Raw genomic sequence first — 17,603 nt, 5'->3', positions numbered from 1 at the left:
TTACTTTTCTCGCTGGGCGTCTGATTCCCATCTGAAAGGGGGGCACTGGAGGCCCTCCAAAACCCCTCCAGCCCTGACACACTGGGTTTCCTTAGATGCGCCTGGAACCTTCTCAAGTATGTATGTCGGGCAGCAGGAACTGGACTAAGGAGGCCAAGATCTGCGTGTTCCATGTTGCTTCAAGTAAGAGGGTATCTGTGACTGTCACTGCAGATGCCCCCAGAACACTAAGCCATTGGGGAAGATTTCTGAAGTTAGGAGCCATGATAGGGGTCCAGACTCGGCCCTTAGTGAGGCTTGAACTCTGGGCAAGTCCCAGCTTAGAATTAGAACAAGCAAACCTGGTCCTGCCCAGCCCCCTTTGTCACCTAACTCACAGGACACATGCAAACTCACATTCGTGTCAAAAGAGGAGTCAGAACAAACTGGATTTGGCATGGCAGATTCCAAGGGAATCTGAGTGACATCTGAGGTCAGGAACTAAGCAAAAGCGTGCTGCTGAGTTCACCCACAGGCGCCGCCAGGCAAGTGGGGATGGGAGAGCAGGGGAAGGAGGTTCAGATGGGAATTTGTAGGAAACCTGTTCCACAGCGTGTCGGGGGGCTGAAACAAATTCCCGTCGGTGACCGGTGACCATGTTGCAAATAAAAACAATGAAACTCCCCTCCATTGACACAAATCTCCTTTCCTCACAAAAGGTTTTTACACCTGTGATCTTTTTTGATTTTATTCTCAAGAGTCAAGAGTGGGCGGGAACTTGGATCTCAGCTTCATAGGTGGGAAATTGAAGTTCAGAGTGGTAATGGCCTTAGCCCCAGGTGGCATTAACCCCTGGGGGCCTCGCCACACCCGGGGGGGGGGGGGTGCCCTCCCAGCACTGCTTCCATAGTGGCTCATCCAGGGCGGTGGTCTTCACAATCACCACCCGAGTCTCCAAGCCCCTGGTCACCCAACAAAACGTCAAGGTAATGATCTTTTCTAAGGACAATTTGTTTCCTCATTCTTGGATGGAGAGTGAGTACATACATCTTTATAGGATTTTTATTTTTTATTGATTTATGACGTAAAATATAAACAAAAGCAGAGTGTTTGCCGTGCAAATGTAGGTTCAAGACAAGCCTGGAAGACACCCTTCTTACCCCTAAGCTACTCCAGATACACCTCCCGGAGTGGCCCCCCGGGGCCATCCTGACCCCCAGGAGGCACACGGTGGGAGGCAAGCCCTTATCCTGCTAGAGAACAAGATCTTGGAAAAACAGCCTCACTCTGCCAAGATGAGCTTCAGCCTGGTCCCGCAGAAGACACTGTCCTGGGAGAAACTCTGGGCCATCCCATGTCTCTGTCCCGGACTTGGGTGGGGCAGGGAGTAGGTTAGCCTCCGCGGCAAGGCTGGTTTCCATAGTGCGAGGAGCCGGTTCTATTGTTGGCCGGTGGGTGGTTTGGGGCTTTGGTCAGGGAGCTGCATGGCCCTTAGGCAAATGTTGGGGGCTTGCTTTTGGTTATGGCTTTAAACAGAGAAAACAGGTAAATGTGTCTTGGGGAAGTGGTATTTTATAGTTCTAGGAGGAACTGGCGTTGAATGATCCCTTTTGGGCCACAGCTAAAATTTCTCATTCTCGCCTCTGTGGCATTCAGCCTCAGCCAACAGCTCAACCACAGGAAACTGTAGGACAGAAAATGCCTGGGTGTCAGAGAAAGGCATGGAAGGAAGGAAACAGAGCCGGGGCCATGGGCTCACCCAAGGTCCCGCGGCTTGAACGGGGTGATTGAACTGTCTGGGAGTAGGACCCATGTCTGTCAGTGACACCATTTGTCCCCAGGACCCATCAGAGTGGGTGTCGGTGGGGTGGGCTGATTGAGTGAGAGAAGGCAGGCAGGGAAGGAGGGGTGGGCATCAGGGCGAGAACACAGGCCTTTTGTCGTCCAGGCCAGCACTCCACGATCTGCGTCCCCACTGTGAGCTTGACAAACAACAAGAAGCAGAGAGAGAGAGAGTGGGAACCGAGAGGGTATATGAGGAGCCAGGAGTCCAAGGGCAAGGTGACAAGGCTTGAGCAGATGTTTTAGGAAAGGGCGGGGCAAGCCTGAGAGGACCAGGACTCCAACGTGGGGGCCCTTTTCATGTCGGGGTACTCTGGCTGGCCCAGGCCTGTTCTCGGGCAGAGGAAGAACAGATAACCAGGAATGTTTTCCCCCAACATCCTGGCCCCACGTGCCCTTGACATGGCTCTGAACTTCAGGCCTCCCGGCTTCTGCTGCTGGAGGCTGTGCAGAGTGAAGGGGAAGCTGGGCAGGAAGGGAGGGGAGGCACACCCCGCCCCCCAAGAAGAAGGGAACCGGCAACAAGCTGCAAATCTGCCCAGCCTGATACCTTGAATATCCACATCTGGTATCTCATCTGACCCCCAGAACAGCCTGTGAGGCCCCATTTTACAGATGGGCAAACGGTCCCTCTGAGCTCTCTTCTCATATGGTTTAGTTTTCTGTTCAACACTGATAGACCAAACAAAGAAGGACTATTAGTGTATTTTAATTTAATAAGGAGTTAATTCCTTAGTAGCCCCATGGATAGAACCTCCAGTGGGTTTTGCTGATGAACTGGTGGGGAAATAACTGGAGTCAGAGATATAAATCTCAGCAGCAGCCCAGTCAATGTTTTATTGAGCAGGTACTACATGCAAGACACTATCTTTTACTCTGATTATCATGTTTACTCTTTACTCCCTAGAAGGCAGGTGCCGTTATGATCTCTAGGTTTACAGATGATGAAACTGAGACTCTGAGACGTGAATTACCTTGTCTGAGGCCATCTGATACTTTTATCTAGGATCAGCCTATGCCAAAAGTGGATCTCTGGGAAACAGAAGGAGGGGGTCTTGAGGTGGTGTAATCTGCTAGTGGGGAGGAAGTGGGAGCAGGAAGAATAGAGAAGAATCAGGAAGGTTATTTTTTGGACAGTGGGCCTGGTAAATGAAAGTCGCAAGTTTAGAACACAAATTTATTTTTTAATTTTTTTAACGATTTTATTTATTTATTTGACACAGAGAGAGAGCATAAGCAGGGGGAGCGGCAGGAGAGGGAGAAGGGGAAGCCGGCTCCCAGCTGAGCAGAGAGCCCAATGTGGGGCTCGATCCCTGGACCCTGAGCTGATCACATGATCGGCTGATCATGACCTGAGCTGAAGACAGATGCCCAACCGAGTCACCCAGGCTCCCCTAGAAAGCAAATTTAGACTTTAAAAACTCTGTATCTATTTCATTATTTCTTAAGAACCATACCCCATATTGCAGAATGCCTACGGACATTGGGCTTTAAGATGCCTCCTTTGGTTCATCAGGTGTGGATAAAAGCGGTCACGTGGAGGAGACAATTCTGGGGGTAATGACTTCTAATGATACGGTCTGTGAGGCCAGGTCTTTACGGAAAACAAGCTCCTCAATTTAACAAGGTCTGGGGACTGGTTTTGCAGGCAGACCTCAGCGATTCTGCAAGTCGGGTTCCAGACCGCTGCAGTAAAGCAAATATGGCAATGAAGCAAGTCAGATGAATGTTTTGGTTTCCCAGTGCGTGTAAAAGCTATGTTTACGTGGTACTCTGGTCTATTAAGTGTGCAATAGCATTAAGGCTGAAAAAACAAAGTAGAGACCTTAATGTAAAAAATTTTATTGCTAAAAAATCGCTAACCATCATTTGAGCCTTCACCGAGTTGTGATCGCTGGTCACAGATCACCATAACACATAGAATAATGATTTTAAAAAAAGTCTGAAATATTGTGAGAATTACCAAAATGTGACGTGAGACACGAAGGGAGCAATGCTGTTGGGAAAATGGCGCCAACAGACTTGCTCCTCGCTGGGCTGCCGCAACCTTCAATCCGTCAAATCCACAATATCCGCGGCGTGCAACAAAGGGAAACACAATAGAATGACATGTGCCTGCACCATGTTTCGAGAAGAAAACATTCTCAGGCTCTCACCAGGCGCCTGGCTCTGGGGCAGATCTGCTGTCCTCCTGGTTCTCAGCTGGGCCAGGCTGGGCCGGGCTCTGCTTCGTCTCTCCTTAGCTTGGAAAAGCTCATTTGGTTCTGAAGAACTGGAAAGAACTAGACCCCGCTCCACCACTGAGTTTCGAAAGACCATCTGGATGATCTTCCCTTAAAAGCGGCCAGTGTACATGGAGGCTGAGAGAATGTGTCACTAAGTACAGATTCATCTGGCCTCCAGGCTCCCACTGTCCTTTGCAGAGGAAGGCCCCGGAGTTCTCCTCCCACGGGGAGCTCTGGGCCCTGGATCCACCATGGCTGCTGTGAATTCCCCAGGGCAGGGCCTGTCGTGTCATTACAGACGCAGCAACTTGAGGTGAAGGAACTGAAGCAAATGTGTAGCTTGGGTGAGCATCCACGGTGGTGCCTCTCCTGAGAATCTCGTGTTTCTGGGTGAAGACCAATCGGTAAGATAGGGGGAGAGGTTGAGAAGTGATCCCTACCTGGCTCCATAGTGTGCTCCATAAAGCACTTCTGCCTCCAGGGGCTGACCATCCTTAGGGGGTCACAGGTCACTCTGCAGCAGAGCAGGAATCATTAGATCTGTGTTATAGATGAGGAACATGAGCCCGGTAAATGGGCCCAAGATGAGCCATGGTGGCCTCAGGCTCAGGATCCATAGCTCCTCTTACTTTCTCCTCCAGTATCCTTTCCCCTGTGACTTACATCTTACCTCCAAGGCTGTGACAAGGGACCCCAGGACACTGGCACAAAATATGCTCTTGGACACCCTGAAACTCCTCCATGTGGACTCAGGGCCCCAGGCACTGGTGTCCCCCACGGACACAGTGCGTGGGAGCCCCACACACAGGTGGTGAAGGTGGATGCCCACGGGGAGAAAGTGCCATTGGTCAAGACGGCCTGGCAGCCCCCACTACGGGCCGGAAAATGCCAGAGGATCCTCGATCCGCTGCCCTGAAGCCTGAGAATCACAGGGGTTCGGGGAGAAAGAACACAGGAGTGATCTAATCAAACCCCAGAGGCTAAAATCCATTTCCCTGTCACTCCCTCCTAGGCCCGAGTTTTAATGCCTGGGACCACACAGAACGCATCGACAGTTCTTCCAAGGGATGGCCTCGGAAATGTGGCAATAGACAGGCTCAGCCCAAGGATGTTAAGCTCAGGATTTATTCCCTTCCACCAAGTACACAGGCACCAAGATCCAGAGCTGAACTCCACACAATTCTTGTTCAGAGAAAATGCTTCCGCTAGCATAGAAATGACAAATCTACTCACCATCCAGGTGGCCCCCAGGAAGGCCTACGGAAGGCATGGGAAGGTGATATATGAATACGGTGTTTTGCATCTTACATCTTTCGGTAAAGTTGCTGTATTTTTTGTAGCAAAGTGGGGTGTGAAAATCTGACCATCACCCTGAGCTCCTCATTCAGTCCTATTCCCGGGCTCGAGTGAAATGGGAACTCCTCAGGTTAAGGTTGTCTAGGGAGGAGCACAGACGGGATGTGCCTGGATGTTGGGGCGCTGAACTGCCTCCCCTCTGCTTCCTGGGGCTGTGTGAAGGGCTAATGAGGTTCACAGAGCAATTACAGAGAGGGGGCTTATCCTTCCTTGAATCCCCAGGGCCTGGGACAGAGGAGGTATGCAGTCACACCATCAGGACCTGTTTTCTTCCCCCAATCTGTATCTCTTTTTAAACATTCTAGAACAAAGTCAATTTTAGAAGTAACCTCAGCAGTAAGCAGAGGCATGTGGACCTGCCCTGGTCCTTGGTCTCTCACCCCACCGGCCGGCCCCCATGAGAAGCGGCATCCCCACACCCTTCCGTTGCCCCCTCCATCACCCCTCCCCACACCACGTCCCCAGGGAGGCCAGGCTCAGCTGAGTCACTCTCAGAGCTCTGTGTCCAGCTGTGGATGCTAGGGGCCCAGACAAGAGAACTGGATCAGCTGGTCCGGGCGGGGGTGGGGGGGGGTGGGCGGCGGGTGGCCGCCAGGACCACCTGTTTCCATGACTTCCTGGTTCCTTCCTGACTGGTGGATTGTGAGAGGTGGAGGGGAGGGGCCCAGGCAGGGAGAGGTGCTGAGTGGAGAGAAGCTAACTCCACACGCTCCTTGCAGCTCCCCTATTCACCGGGAGTGCAGGGCTTCCATGGCTTCCATGGCTGCTGAAACAATGTCTCACCTTCACAGAACCCAGACGGCCAAAATCCACCCAAGAAAAACCAAGTCACTAGTGACGGGGCCTCTCCGTTTCTGTTGTCCTCAGGTCAGAACGCAACAGAAAATCTTTAAAAAGCCAAACGTTAATACTTTGAGGAAATTCAGTTTCACTTCCTTATTTTGCCTGTTTACTACTTGCTCCCCTTCTATTTTTCCTGTCTCCCTAGTAGTATTTTCCTACAGTCCCAAATCCCCAGATTCAAATTCTTGGAAAAAAATGGTAAAGGAATTGCTTCCCTTTGCTGTGTGTGTGTGTGTGTGTGTGTGTGTGTGTGTGTCTGTGTGTCTGTGTGTGTGTCTGTGTGTCTGTGTATATGTTTCCGGAGTCTTAAGCAACTTGGCTGAAAACACATACCTGGTAAGAGAAACACAAGAACTTTCCAGAGAAACCCTGAAGGGGATTGGTAAAGGTGCCAGCCAGAGGGGTCCCTTCTCCCTCTCCCCCCAACGCCAACCCTGTTGCATTCTTTCCTCTATAGGCCCAAAACCTTTCCCCTGGGGGTTTCCAAGGCTGTGCCCGTCTACCTCCATCCCACCTGTGAGAGGCATAGGAATTTGCCAACAGAACTAGGGTAGGGCCACAGAGGCCCAGACCCACGCAGACCGGACCCTCCAGCATGTGGCACACAAGGCCTTTCATGACAGGTTCCAACCCACTCCTCAGCCTCTTCTCTTGACGGGGTAGACCCCTCCCCACTCTGTCTCACAGCTTCCCCTCCCTTCCTTTCCCGCTCCCCATGTGCCGGCTAGACCTGTCTACTTGCCAACCCTCTTCCCTGTCATCCTTTCTCTGCCTAACCAGCTTGAGATGTTCATTCAAGGTCCAGCTGGATGCCCAGCTCCTCAGGAAAGCTTTACCTGACCTTCTTTCCTCTGCAGGCAAGGTTCTGGGTGTCCCCGCAACCCTGGGTACACACTTTTATCGCAACACTCAATGGCCTCAATTGTAACTGCTTGTTCCGTGCCTCTCTTTCTACTGGTCTTCGGGTTCCGTGATGCACGGTGATAGCTTGTTGAAGCTCTACAAGTTTATTTTGCTGATCAAACAATCCACTGATAGTGCATCAAAGGAGTTAGAATGGAGGCAGTGAGGCATTTTCAAGTCCACAAACCAAATTGATTTTTCTAAGAACTTTATCAAATTTCACATGAACTTAATTGTTAAATTAAGAAGCGGCTTTAAAAACTGCTAAGTCATGCTGTTATCCACTTACATTAGCATGTGCAGCTCAAAGTCATTGTCATCAATAAATCCTGTGAATCTTGGAAAATTTCAGAGGATATCAGCTCATTGGCTGAAGTTGGGAGAGCCGTGGCTAGGATCCCCAGGTAGATTCTGTGCAACTGGTGAGTGCCCCTGGTCAAGTTGCGGGGCCAGAGAAGACATTCCAGGAAGGCAGAGAACACTTCTACACTGATATTTATTTTTACTTTCTGTTTGCTTGTTTATATTTTCTATACTATACAGGTATCACTTTTGTACTAAGAAAAATAAATACATTTTTTTCAAGTACAAAATGACAAGCAATTCGTCTGATTAAAACTATAGAAGCTCGATGAGGAGCAAGGGAGGGAAGAAGGAAAACTTTTTTTTTTAATTTTTTTTAAAGATTTTATTTATTTATTTGAGAGAGAGAGAATGAGAGACAAAGAGCATGAGAGGGAAGAGGGTCAGAGGGAGAAGCAGACCCCCCCCGCTGAGCAGGGAGCCCGATGTGGGACTCGATCCCGGGACTCCAGGATCATGACCTGAGCCGAAGGCAGTCGCTCAACCAACTGAGCCACCCAGGCGCCGGAGAAGGAAAACTTTTGATCAAAGACATTTCTGCCCCCCCGCCCCCCCCCCACCAGAGACCTGCGGCTTGAGCCCTTTGCAAGAGGTCTGATTGCTGTCCCAGTGGTCACACCAAAATCAGAAGGCCAGAACTCCTGGGATGGGGTGGGGGGAGGGAGAACACCCTGGAAATTGCAAGAGCCCTTTCTCTGCCCAGCTGTCCTATGCTCCTGTGCCCATTGTTCAGACAGGCTGCAGGTGGCCCCGGGAGGGCACTGGAAAAGCATGCCATTTGGGTTTTAGAGCAGCTCTGGACCTTAGACAGGGACTACTCCTTGGTTTCTTCATGTCTTAAGGGGCTCACATGTCTGCCTCCCAGGGATGTCCATGAGGTGGATTATAAACCAGACAGTGGTACATACACAGGAGAGCTTTTGTAAGTAGTGTTGGTTCTGGAAGAAAGCGGGACTGAGAGGTATGTATGAGTAGAATGCACACCACCTTTTGCAGGTTCACAGTTGTTTCATGAGCTGAAAAACAGGCAGATGTCCACAACTGTACAGGTAGATACTATGATTATTCTCAATTTACAAATGATCAGACTGACTCACCAAAAAGTTAGGCAAATTGCCCAGCCTGCCTCAGCTACGAGCTGGACTCTGAGCCCAGACGCTTAGAGCGTGGCTCAGGCTTATGCACGCGTGCACGCCCACGCACGCACACACACGCCCCCTCCGTAACCCAAATGCCTCCGGGGGTCTAGTCGCATCCTGCAGTTTCGATCCTGAATTTTGTTTCTTTAAAACTGAATTTCCCCAATAAACTGCTAGAAGTTTGCCTCTGGGGAGTGGGAATATGGGATCAGGGTACAGGAGGGGGCCTTTACTTTTCATTTTACATTGTTTCTTTTTTTAAGATTTTATTTATTTATTTGACAGAGAGACACAGCGAGAGAGGGAACACAAGCAGGGAGAGTGGGAGAGGGAGAAGCAGGCTTCCCGCGGAGCAGGGAGCCCGATGCGGGGCTCGATCCCAGGACCCTGGGATCATGACCTGAGCCGAAGGCAGACGCTTCACGACTGAGCCACCCAGGCGCGCATTGTTTTCGTCTTACTTCAATTCCTCTCCGTGAGCATGTATTATATTTATAGAATTAATAAAAGGACACATTGCTTTTCATTGGTAGGACTGTGCTTCAAAACATTTTCTTTTACGTTTAATGGAATTTTAAAATCCTTTGCCATTCACAGGTTTTGGTGCCTTATTTACTTAATGCCCTGGCTGATGAAGATCTTTCCAATTCATGTTGGAATCCAGCCTGGGTTTCCTGATTTCCCTACCTCCAGCTCTTAGCCTCAGCAGCCAAGCCAACCCAACCCCTTCCTGTGGTTTCCAGCTCAGGCTGCCCAGTGGGAGGGAGGAGGGAGGGGAGAAGAGGAGGGGAGGGGAGAGGGAGGGAAGCAGGGGGAGATGGGAGAGGGGAGGATGCCTGTGCTGCGCCCCATCCAGGGGAAGCCGGACCTGGGCCCCTCTAGCAGGGACCTCATGCTTGATGGAGACAGGGTCAGGTCACAGTCTAAGCCTCCAAAACCTAATGATGGAGGCCCAGGGAAGGTGAATACGCACAGAGAGATCAGGATCTGAGGGCAGGCAGGCTGAAACAAGGGAAGTGAGGTCTGGATTACCCTGTGGGAAGAAGAGGAGGCACCAGGATAGAGTCCTGTATCTCTGGCCTCAGCAGCCCCAGTGGTGTCTCTACCGCTTCCCTTCCAGGTCCAGAGGAGTCTGAGGGCAAGAGTCCACCAGGCGGGTAGATCCAGGAGGGGCCCAGGACCCTGTCCCTGCCAGGTCTGAACCTGCCTCCAGCTTGCAGCCTGCTTTAAATAAGTTCCTGGAGGAACACAAACATGCTCTCATGCATTATTCCCTCAGAGTGGCGGCTGTCTGGCAGAAGGAGGAGAGAGAAGGAGGCTGGCTCCCTCCTGTTATGCGCACCCTCTTAGCATTGTCACTTTAATTTCTCAAAAACATTCCCAGCAAGACCCCCTCTGCACCCTGCTCAGGGAGCCCGGCCCTGCTAACAGCCCGCTGGGAGGCAGCTGGAGCCTGTCTGTCCGCCTTGCACGGCGAGAACTCATTAACCGGCCATCAGCTCTTCTGGCACCAGAGACCTCAGTGCTGGGCTATCTGGGTACAATGGGTTGAGTGTGCAGAATATTCCCTGTGGTAGGTCACGGACCGAGTCCCTCCAATGCTGAGGGCCCACAGCCCCTGTGGAATGCTGTCTTTGCTACTTCCTCTGCAAACAGGACGTTCTGAGTATATGGCTTTCTTCTCTGGCCACCTTCAGGCCGGTATCAGGGCTGGGCTCAGCCCCTGCTGCTGTAAATGTTTGCCTGTCTGGACAATGCTCAGTCATATTAACCGGGAAGCAATGCATCAGAAGCCTTTCTGCCCCCTTACTAGATGCTGTCCAAGCAGGCTCTGAAATGTTCTCTGTTCAAAAACCTCAGATGTCCAAATATTTACCAAGAATGTGATCAACATTCCCTCGTTCAGCACAGCCAGTGTCTAGTGGGTGTTGGGACTAGGAATGGTGCTGATGCGGGCCCTTGGGCGTGGAGGCCCACCTCCAGAGAGAGCAAGTGTCCCCCCTCGCACCCCAGCTTTCCAACAGAAGTGCCAGCTCCCCGCGACCCTAGACCTTCCATCATGCTGTCTTTGATGTACCTTTGGGAATGACCTCTCCAGCCACACATCACGCATGTGATGTGAGACTCTGGCTACAGGCCCTTTCTCGTGACTTGGGTCTATGTGGATCTCTCCACCTGGCATGTCATTTCCAGAAGGCTCCTCTTGGCAGCATCAGGCATATTTCTAAGTCAGGGATGGCAAGTGATTTGACTTGTGGACACAGAGGGAAGTTTTGTAATGACCACATCCATGCTGTGATATGATTTCATGGATTTGTCATTGGTCTATTCAGTCATAAATCATGAATGTCACCTCCTCCGTACACCTTCAAGACTCCCACCCTCCAAAGTAAATGTGATCTCTTCCTACCTGCATTCCTTTGGCACCCAAATCACTTTTCATTTTCCAACTTGTATAACAATTATTTGAATAGCTTACTGCACTTCCCTGCTAGTCTCTACGTTCCTTAGGATAGTGACAGTGTCTTACTCACCTCTGCCATCACCTTAGAATGGATCATTCCTTGCTTGGAGTCAGTGCTGTCAAGGTGGCTGGATTGCAGTTCTTTGCTGGGGACAGCCAGCTAAGAGAACAGACTCGTCTTGAATACTCTTCATGACAAGGATATTTTGAAAGGGGGCTGGTTGATTCTGTGTTCCTGCCCTGGGAGAGGCACTGTTCCAAAACCGGTATCGGGGCTATTGGAGGTACAGGGCAACTTGCTGGGGTGGGAGTGGGGGTGGTAGGGCTGCCAGATAAAATAAAGGCACCCAATTAGGTGGTGTATAGGTACAAATGCATCCTAAATATTGCATGGGATGTACTTATGCTAAAAACCCATTCATTGTTTATCTGAGGTTCAAATTTAACTGAGTGTCCTGTATTTTTAATTCCTAAGTTTAACCCTAGGTGGTGGTGCCGGGGAGAAGGTACTAGAGAGTGTCTCCGCAGACTTTCTAAGACCAATTCTGTCCACAAAACTGTGTCTTCCTGGAGGAACAGACTGGGAGACAGAAGGCATGAGTCCAGCCAAGCTGACTCCTTTCTAGGGTGGTCCACACTCTCAAGTCTCATGGTGCTTCCAGATGAGGCTTTCTGATGTTCCACCACCAGGTCCCTCATGGACCTGGCTTCCTCTGAAGGCCAGCTTTAGGGAGACCCAGGTAGGGGGAATTTGGGCATAGAAATGGTAGGAAGCCCTTGAAAGGCATTTTAATGCCTTCCATTGTAAGCTTCATTAGGTCTGGACCAAGCCTGTCTCATTCATCATTGGGTCCCCAGTGCCTTGCATAGGCCCTGGCATAAAGCAGGTACTCAATAAATATTTACTAAATAAATAAGGAGCTTGGAGCTACTGGGCCTTCTCCACCCATGATTGGGCTTACTTCATCCACAGTGATAAAAATGTGCAAGAACAGAAGTTGGCAGTAAGCCTTCCTTTTATAGGGTCATCACTAATTTCCATTACCCAGCAAAGTGTCCAAGTGCATTAGGCTGATTTGGATTTAAAATCAATTAATGCTTCCTCAGGGAATGTGGCTACTAGAAAAGCAAGATAAAACTACATCTTCTTAAGTTAATTTATTTCCATTTAAGGGTAATTAATACTTTTCATTGATGTGAATTTAGAAAACAAGGAAAAGTGCCATGAAGGGGAGAAGCTCCTGCTGCCTCAGGACTGCAGGCAGTCTGAGTTATCACAGTGACCCTGGGGGACACCTGTGCTTTGTGGGGCTAGCTCCTCACTTCCCTCTGCACTTAGGAAGGCTGGAAACCTTCCTTTTCTCCTGTTTTCTTCTCTTCCACCTCTGCCAAAAGCCCTGATGGAGGATGCAGCCAGATCCTGGATTCTGATCAAAAGTAGGTGTTCATGGTTAAGAAGATCTTGGAAGCCAGAGGGGCCATCAAGCAGAGGACAGCAGAAATAGGCAAATGTAACGAGGGCCTGGCTTTGGGTGGCAGTGGGGCCATAGAGGTGACATCATGGGGTGGGATCAGTAGACCTCAGTGGACCAGGGACAATTAGAAAGGATTTCCAGCTTTCCGGATTGGAGGCTGAGGGAATGGTGGTTAGTTGCAAACAACAGAAACTACTTCTGGATCTCTAAGAAGAAATGGAATATATTGGATATACATTTATTAGAGCTACTGAATCAGTGTAAAGGTTGGAGAACCAAATCCAGAAAACAGGCAGGAACCAAGAAAAGCTGGGACCCAGGTCGTACCACAAGAGCAGCCTGGTCAGGTCACGGCCAAAGCATCCCTGTCTGTGGACACTTGCTGCACCGCTCTCTTCTACTGCTGCTTTGAATCTCTAGCCTTGTGTCACTCTCTGGAAGCAAAATCCTTTTTGGCATGGTCTGAAGGGCCATGCTTAAGTCGTGTGCCCGTGCCCCAGTCACTAGGGAACAAGTGTGGGAATGTCCAGCTCCCTTTGAACTCACATTTATTGGAATTTCCTCCAAATAGGATAAAGGATCAGATGATAGGAAACTCCCCACCCCCACCAAAAAAAGAGAGACAGTAATGCTTGCATTAAAGTAGGGTGCTACAGGAGGAAGCGCAGGTTTGTACGTTCAGTTTTGAGCATCCTGAGTATTAGACGCCCATCAGTATCCAGGTGGAGCTGTGGAGAGAGGTTGACATCAGAGATGCTGCTCCAGGAGCTGTCTTCGAAGAGGTGACAAGTCATTGGTATAGCATCTTGCCTGGGTCCCTGTGGCTTCTCCAGCCATCCTTGCATTCCACATCTTCAATAACGGACTTCTTCTGAGAAGCTCAAGACTGAAGGCAAGGGCCCTGCTGGAGATGAAGGTTTGGCTGTGTCTTCTTTTTCCAGAAGTCCCAATTCCTGGTTTGGGTTTCCAGTCATGAAAAAATGACTAGCAGATAAAGGAAGTTAGGCCAGTTGGGGCCAGGGCAGAAAGTCAGCTTTCCCTACAGCTGATGGGAAACAAGCTAGAAGAATCACCCCTCCGTAAGGCTCTGTTGCCTTCATTTCCAGGTTCAACTCATGCTTCAGAAGCAGAAAAACCTCAAGTTTAGCACAGGGACTCTGGAATGTTCAGAGCTGCGGAGCCTGTGAACTGCAAGGACATTGAGGGATCATTTCGTCCAAGCTTTTATTTTATACACCAAGGGCCCAAGGCTCAGAGGATCCCACAAACTGCAACATCCTTTCGAGCTCTCTGATTGTGAAAACGTGACACGACCTTTCACCCACACCTCTGCCCCCTCCTGCCAACCCTGCCACCCACCTGAGAGGAAGGGAGGCCTTGTGGAGGATGCAGCTGGGTGGAACACCTCCTCTTCCCTTGGAGGCAGTGACGTCTGTCACTCCTAGGAGATTATTAACATGCTGCTATTGTTACATTTTGGCGAGTGGATTCTGGAGGTTATTCTCCTGTGAGCGCTGGTCATGAGTCACTATAGCACATCCTCAGGAAGAGGCTGGCTGGACTCCCAACATGGGAGTGAACTTGGGACCCAGTGAACTTGGGCTGTGAACTGGAGGCTCTTGTGGCCCCTCCCATCATGGGTGAGGTTTGATGTAGATGTTATATGCATGGGGCAGATCATTAATGTAGGATTATACATGGCATATAGTATGCATGAGTATACACACATGTATTTGTAATGTGGTAGGGCACTAATGCATGAATTGCCTAAGTGTGGTCTTTTATTATTGGCTTTAATACTGGCATGGCACAGGAGAGTCATGCTTATCTATTTAAGGGCAGGTACCAGGCAAGGGTTTATTTTATTTAAAAAAAATTTTTTTAAATAAATATTTTACTTATTTGTCTATCAGAGAGAAAGAGAGAGCACAAGTAGGGGCGCAGCAGAGGGAGAGGGAGAAGCAGGCTTCCCGCCAAGCAGGGAGCCCGATGTGGGGCTCGATCCCAGGACCCTGGGATCATGATCTGAGCTGAAAGCAGACGCTTAACTGATTGAGCCACCCAGGCGTTCCCCAGGCAAGAGTTTAAACAGAATTTCAGCTTTGAGTGATGGTGGAGCTGTTGCTTCTTCCTCGAATCTCAGGGAGGATTATTTTTTTTACTTTTATTTTTTAAAGATTTTATTTATTTATTTGACAGAGAGAGACACAGCGAGAGAGGGAACACAAGCAGGGAGAGTGGGAGAGGGAGAAGCAGGCTTCCCGCGGAGCAGGGAGCCCGATGCGGGGCTCGATCCCAGGACCCTGGGATCGTGACCTGAGCCGAAGGTAAAAGCTTAACGACTGAGCCACCCAGGCGCCCCTCAGGGGGGTTTATTGTCCTCCCTTCCTGGTTTACAAGTCCCTTGTTTCCTGAGGTTGTTTTCAATGATACTTGTAATGGGCATGAGAATTTGGATAATGAAAAAATATCGGATCGATGCTAGTTGACCGATAATGATAAATGGGTATTCAACTAGTTGTCCTCTGATTCATGTTAGTGTTACTGGGTCTGTTACTGATCATCAGAATAAGCATTGACATACTTTGCTGTTTTGATGTATGAAGTATAGGAATAATTGCTAGAATTAAGATAGAGAAGATTGGGGCTAATATTCTAGTTTATTAGGGATTGAGTGAAGGATTGCATAGGGAAATAAGAAATATCATTCAAGTTTAATGTGTGGTGTGGTATTTTGGGGGTTGGCTGGGGTGTTACTGTCTGGGTCTCCTACGCATTCAGGTGGGACTCGTGCTAGAGCAGATGGTATTAGAATAAGGAATAAGAGTCCTAGAAGATCTTTACTTATATTGTATGGGTGGAATGGGATTTTGTCTGACTCAGGTGATATTCCTGATAAGCTGTTAGATCCTATTTCATGGAGAAATTGTACATGGAATACAACTGCTGAAATAATGAATGGGAAGATGAAGTGGAAGGCAAAGAATTGGGCTAGATCACTTTCTCTGCTGAGAATCTTGTTCCTGTCCATCCTACTAGGCTAGTGCCCAAGTAGGGAATAGCTGATAAAAGGTTTGTAATGATAGTTGCTCCTCAGAAAGATATTTGTGCCCGTGGTAGGTTGTAGCCTATAACTGCTGGGGCTTTTACTGTGAATAATAAGGATAACTCCAAAGTCTCATGTTTCTGAGAATGTATTTGACCCAGAGCACATGCCTCACCTTACGTATATAAATAAGCAGATAAGGGGCCCCTGGGTGGCTCAGTCGGTTAAGCATCAGCCTTTGGCTCAGGTCATGATCCCAGGCTCCTGGGATCTAGCCCCGTGTCGGGCTCCCTGTTCAGTGGGGAGCCTGTTTCTCTCTCTCCCCCTCCCTGCCGCTCCCCCTGCTTGTGCTCTCTCTCTCTGTCAAATAAGTAAACAAGATCTTTAAAAAAAAGCAGATAAATATGGAGGCTCCATTAGCATGTATGTCGAATGATTCATCCATAGTTTACATCTTGGCAGATAGGAGTTACTGATGAAAAGGCAGTTATTTTATCTGATATATGATGTGTGGCTAGGAAGAGGCTGTTAAAATTTGTAGAACTGAACAAACTGCTAAAAGAGAACCCAAAGGTTCATCACGCTAAGATGCCTGATGGGGCTGGAAGGTCAATGAGTGAGTTGATGATTTTGATCAATGGGTGGGATTTTCTGATGTTGGTTGTTAATATTCTTACAGTTGAAATTTTTAAAAAATATTTTTATTTATTTATTTGACAGAGAGAGAGAGCACAGCAGGGGGAGTGGCAGGCAGAGGGAGAGGGAGAAGCAGCTCCTCACCAAGTGGGGGCCAAATGTGGGGCTCAAACCCAGGACCCTGGGATCATGACCTCAGCTGAAAGCAGACGCTTAACCAACTGAGCCACCCAGGCGCCCCCGTATTCTTGTAGTTGAAATACAATGATGATTTTTCATGTCGTCAGTGATGGTTAAATTCCATGTGGGAACAATCATATATATTGTACTTATTTTAAGTACTATTTTTATATTCAGTTTTGTAGGTTTCTCTCCAAATCTTTCTCCGATGTATGGTGGGTTAGAATTGAATGGTGGTATTGGTTACGATATTGAGTGTGGGAGGTTCTTTTTTTGACCTAACAGTTTTTAAAATTCATTTAGGGGGAATGGTTGTGGTTTTCAGTTATACAATGGCCATGGCTACTGAACAGTACCCTGAGATTTGCATATCTAACAAGATCATTTTAGGAATATTTCTTTCAGGGTTGGTAACAGACGTAATGGTAGCTTTTTATGTTCTAAAGGAAGATGACGTAGAGATTGTATTTAAATTCAATGGTACAGGGGATTGAGTGATTTAAGACGGGGGGGTGGTTAGGATTTTTTAGTGAAGAAGCTGTGGGGATTGCTGCATTATATAGTTATTGGACCTGGTTGGTGATTGCCACTGTTTGATCGTTATTTACTGGTGTCTTGGTTATTATGGAGATTACTCACAGAAATTAAATAGTAGTAAGCTTAGGGTTAGTATAATCAGAAAGGAGCAGAAGTAGTTTAATTAGGGCTTTTTGTTTAGAAATTAGGGTGGAGGCCTTTATTTGAAAATAAGAGATGGATTTTGGTACCACATTTTCTAGTGACATTAGGTCTAGTAGTAGTGATGCTGATTTTTGGCTTGCTGACAGGTTCAGAAATGGTGGTAGGTGGTATATAAGACTGAGAAAATATCCTAAGAGATTTGAGAATTTAAATAGGCTTGAAGGATAAATTTAAGTTTTGTGTTGTGAGGTTGAGTTCTAATGCCAGGATGAAACCTGTAATCGTCACAGTAAGGGCCGTTAATTTCAGATAATAAGACAGTTATCTGTTGAATGGTCGTTGGAGTAATATTGCAGAAGATTAAAAATCCTTCGAAGATGCGTCCACCTAGAAGGCATTTAATAGAGTTAATCAGGAAAGGGTTATTTTCACTGATTAAAACCTTTCTCCCCCCCTCCCATCCCCCTCTTC

Source organism: Eumetopias jubatus, unplaced genomic scaffold (assembly GCF_037043125.1).
Source record: "Eumetopias jubatus isolate StellerSeaLion01/CBP00866 unplaced genomic scaffold, mEumJub1_p1.0 scaffold_1, whole genome shotgun sequence".
Taxonomy (NCBI): Eukaryota; Metazoa; Chordata; class Mammalia; order Carnivora; family Otariidae; genus Eumetopias; species Eumetopias jubatus.
Note: the sequence above shows the minus strand (reverse complement) of the source record.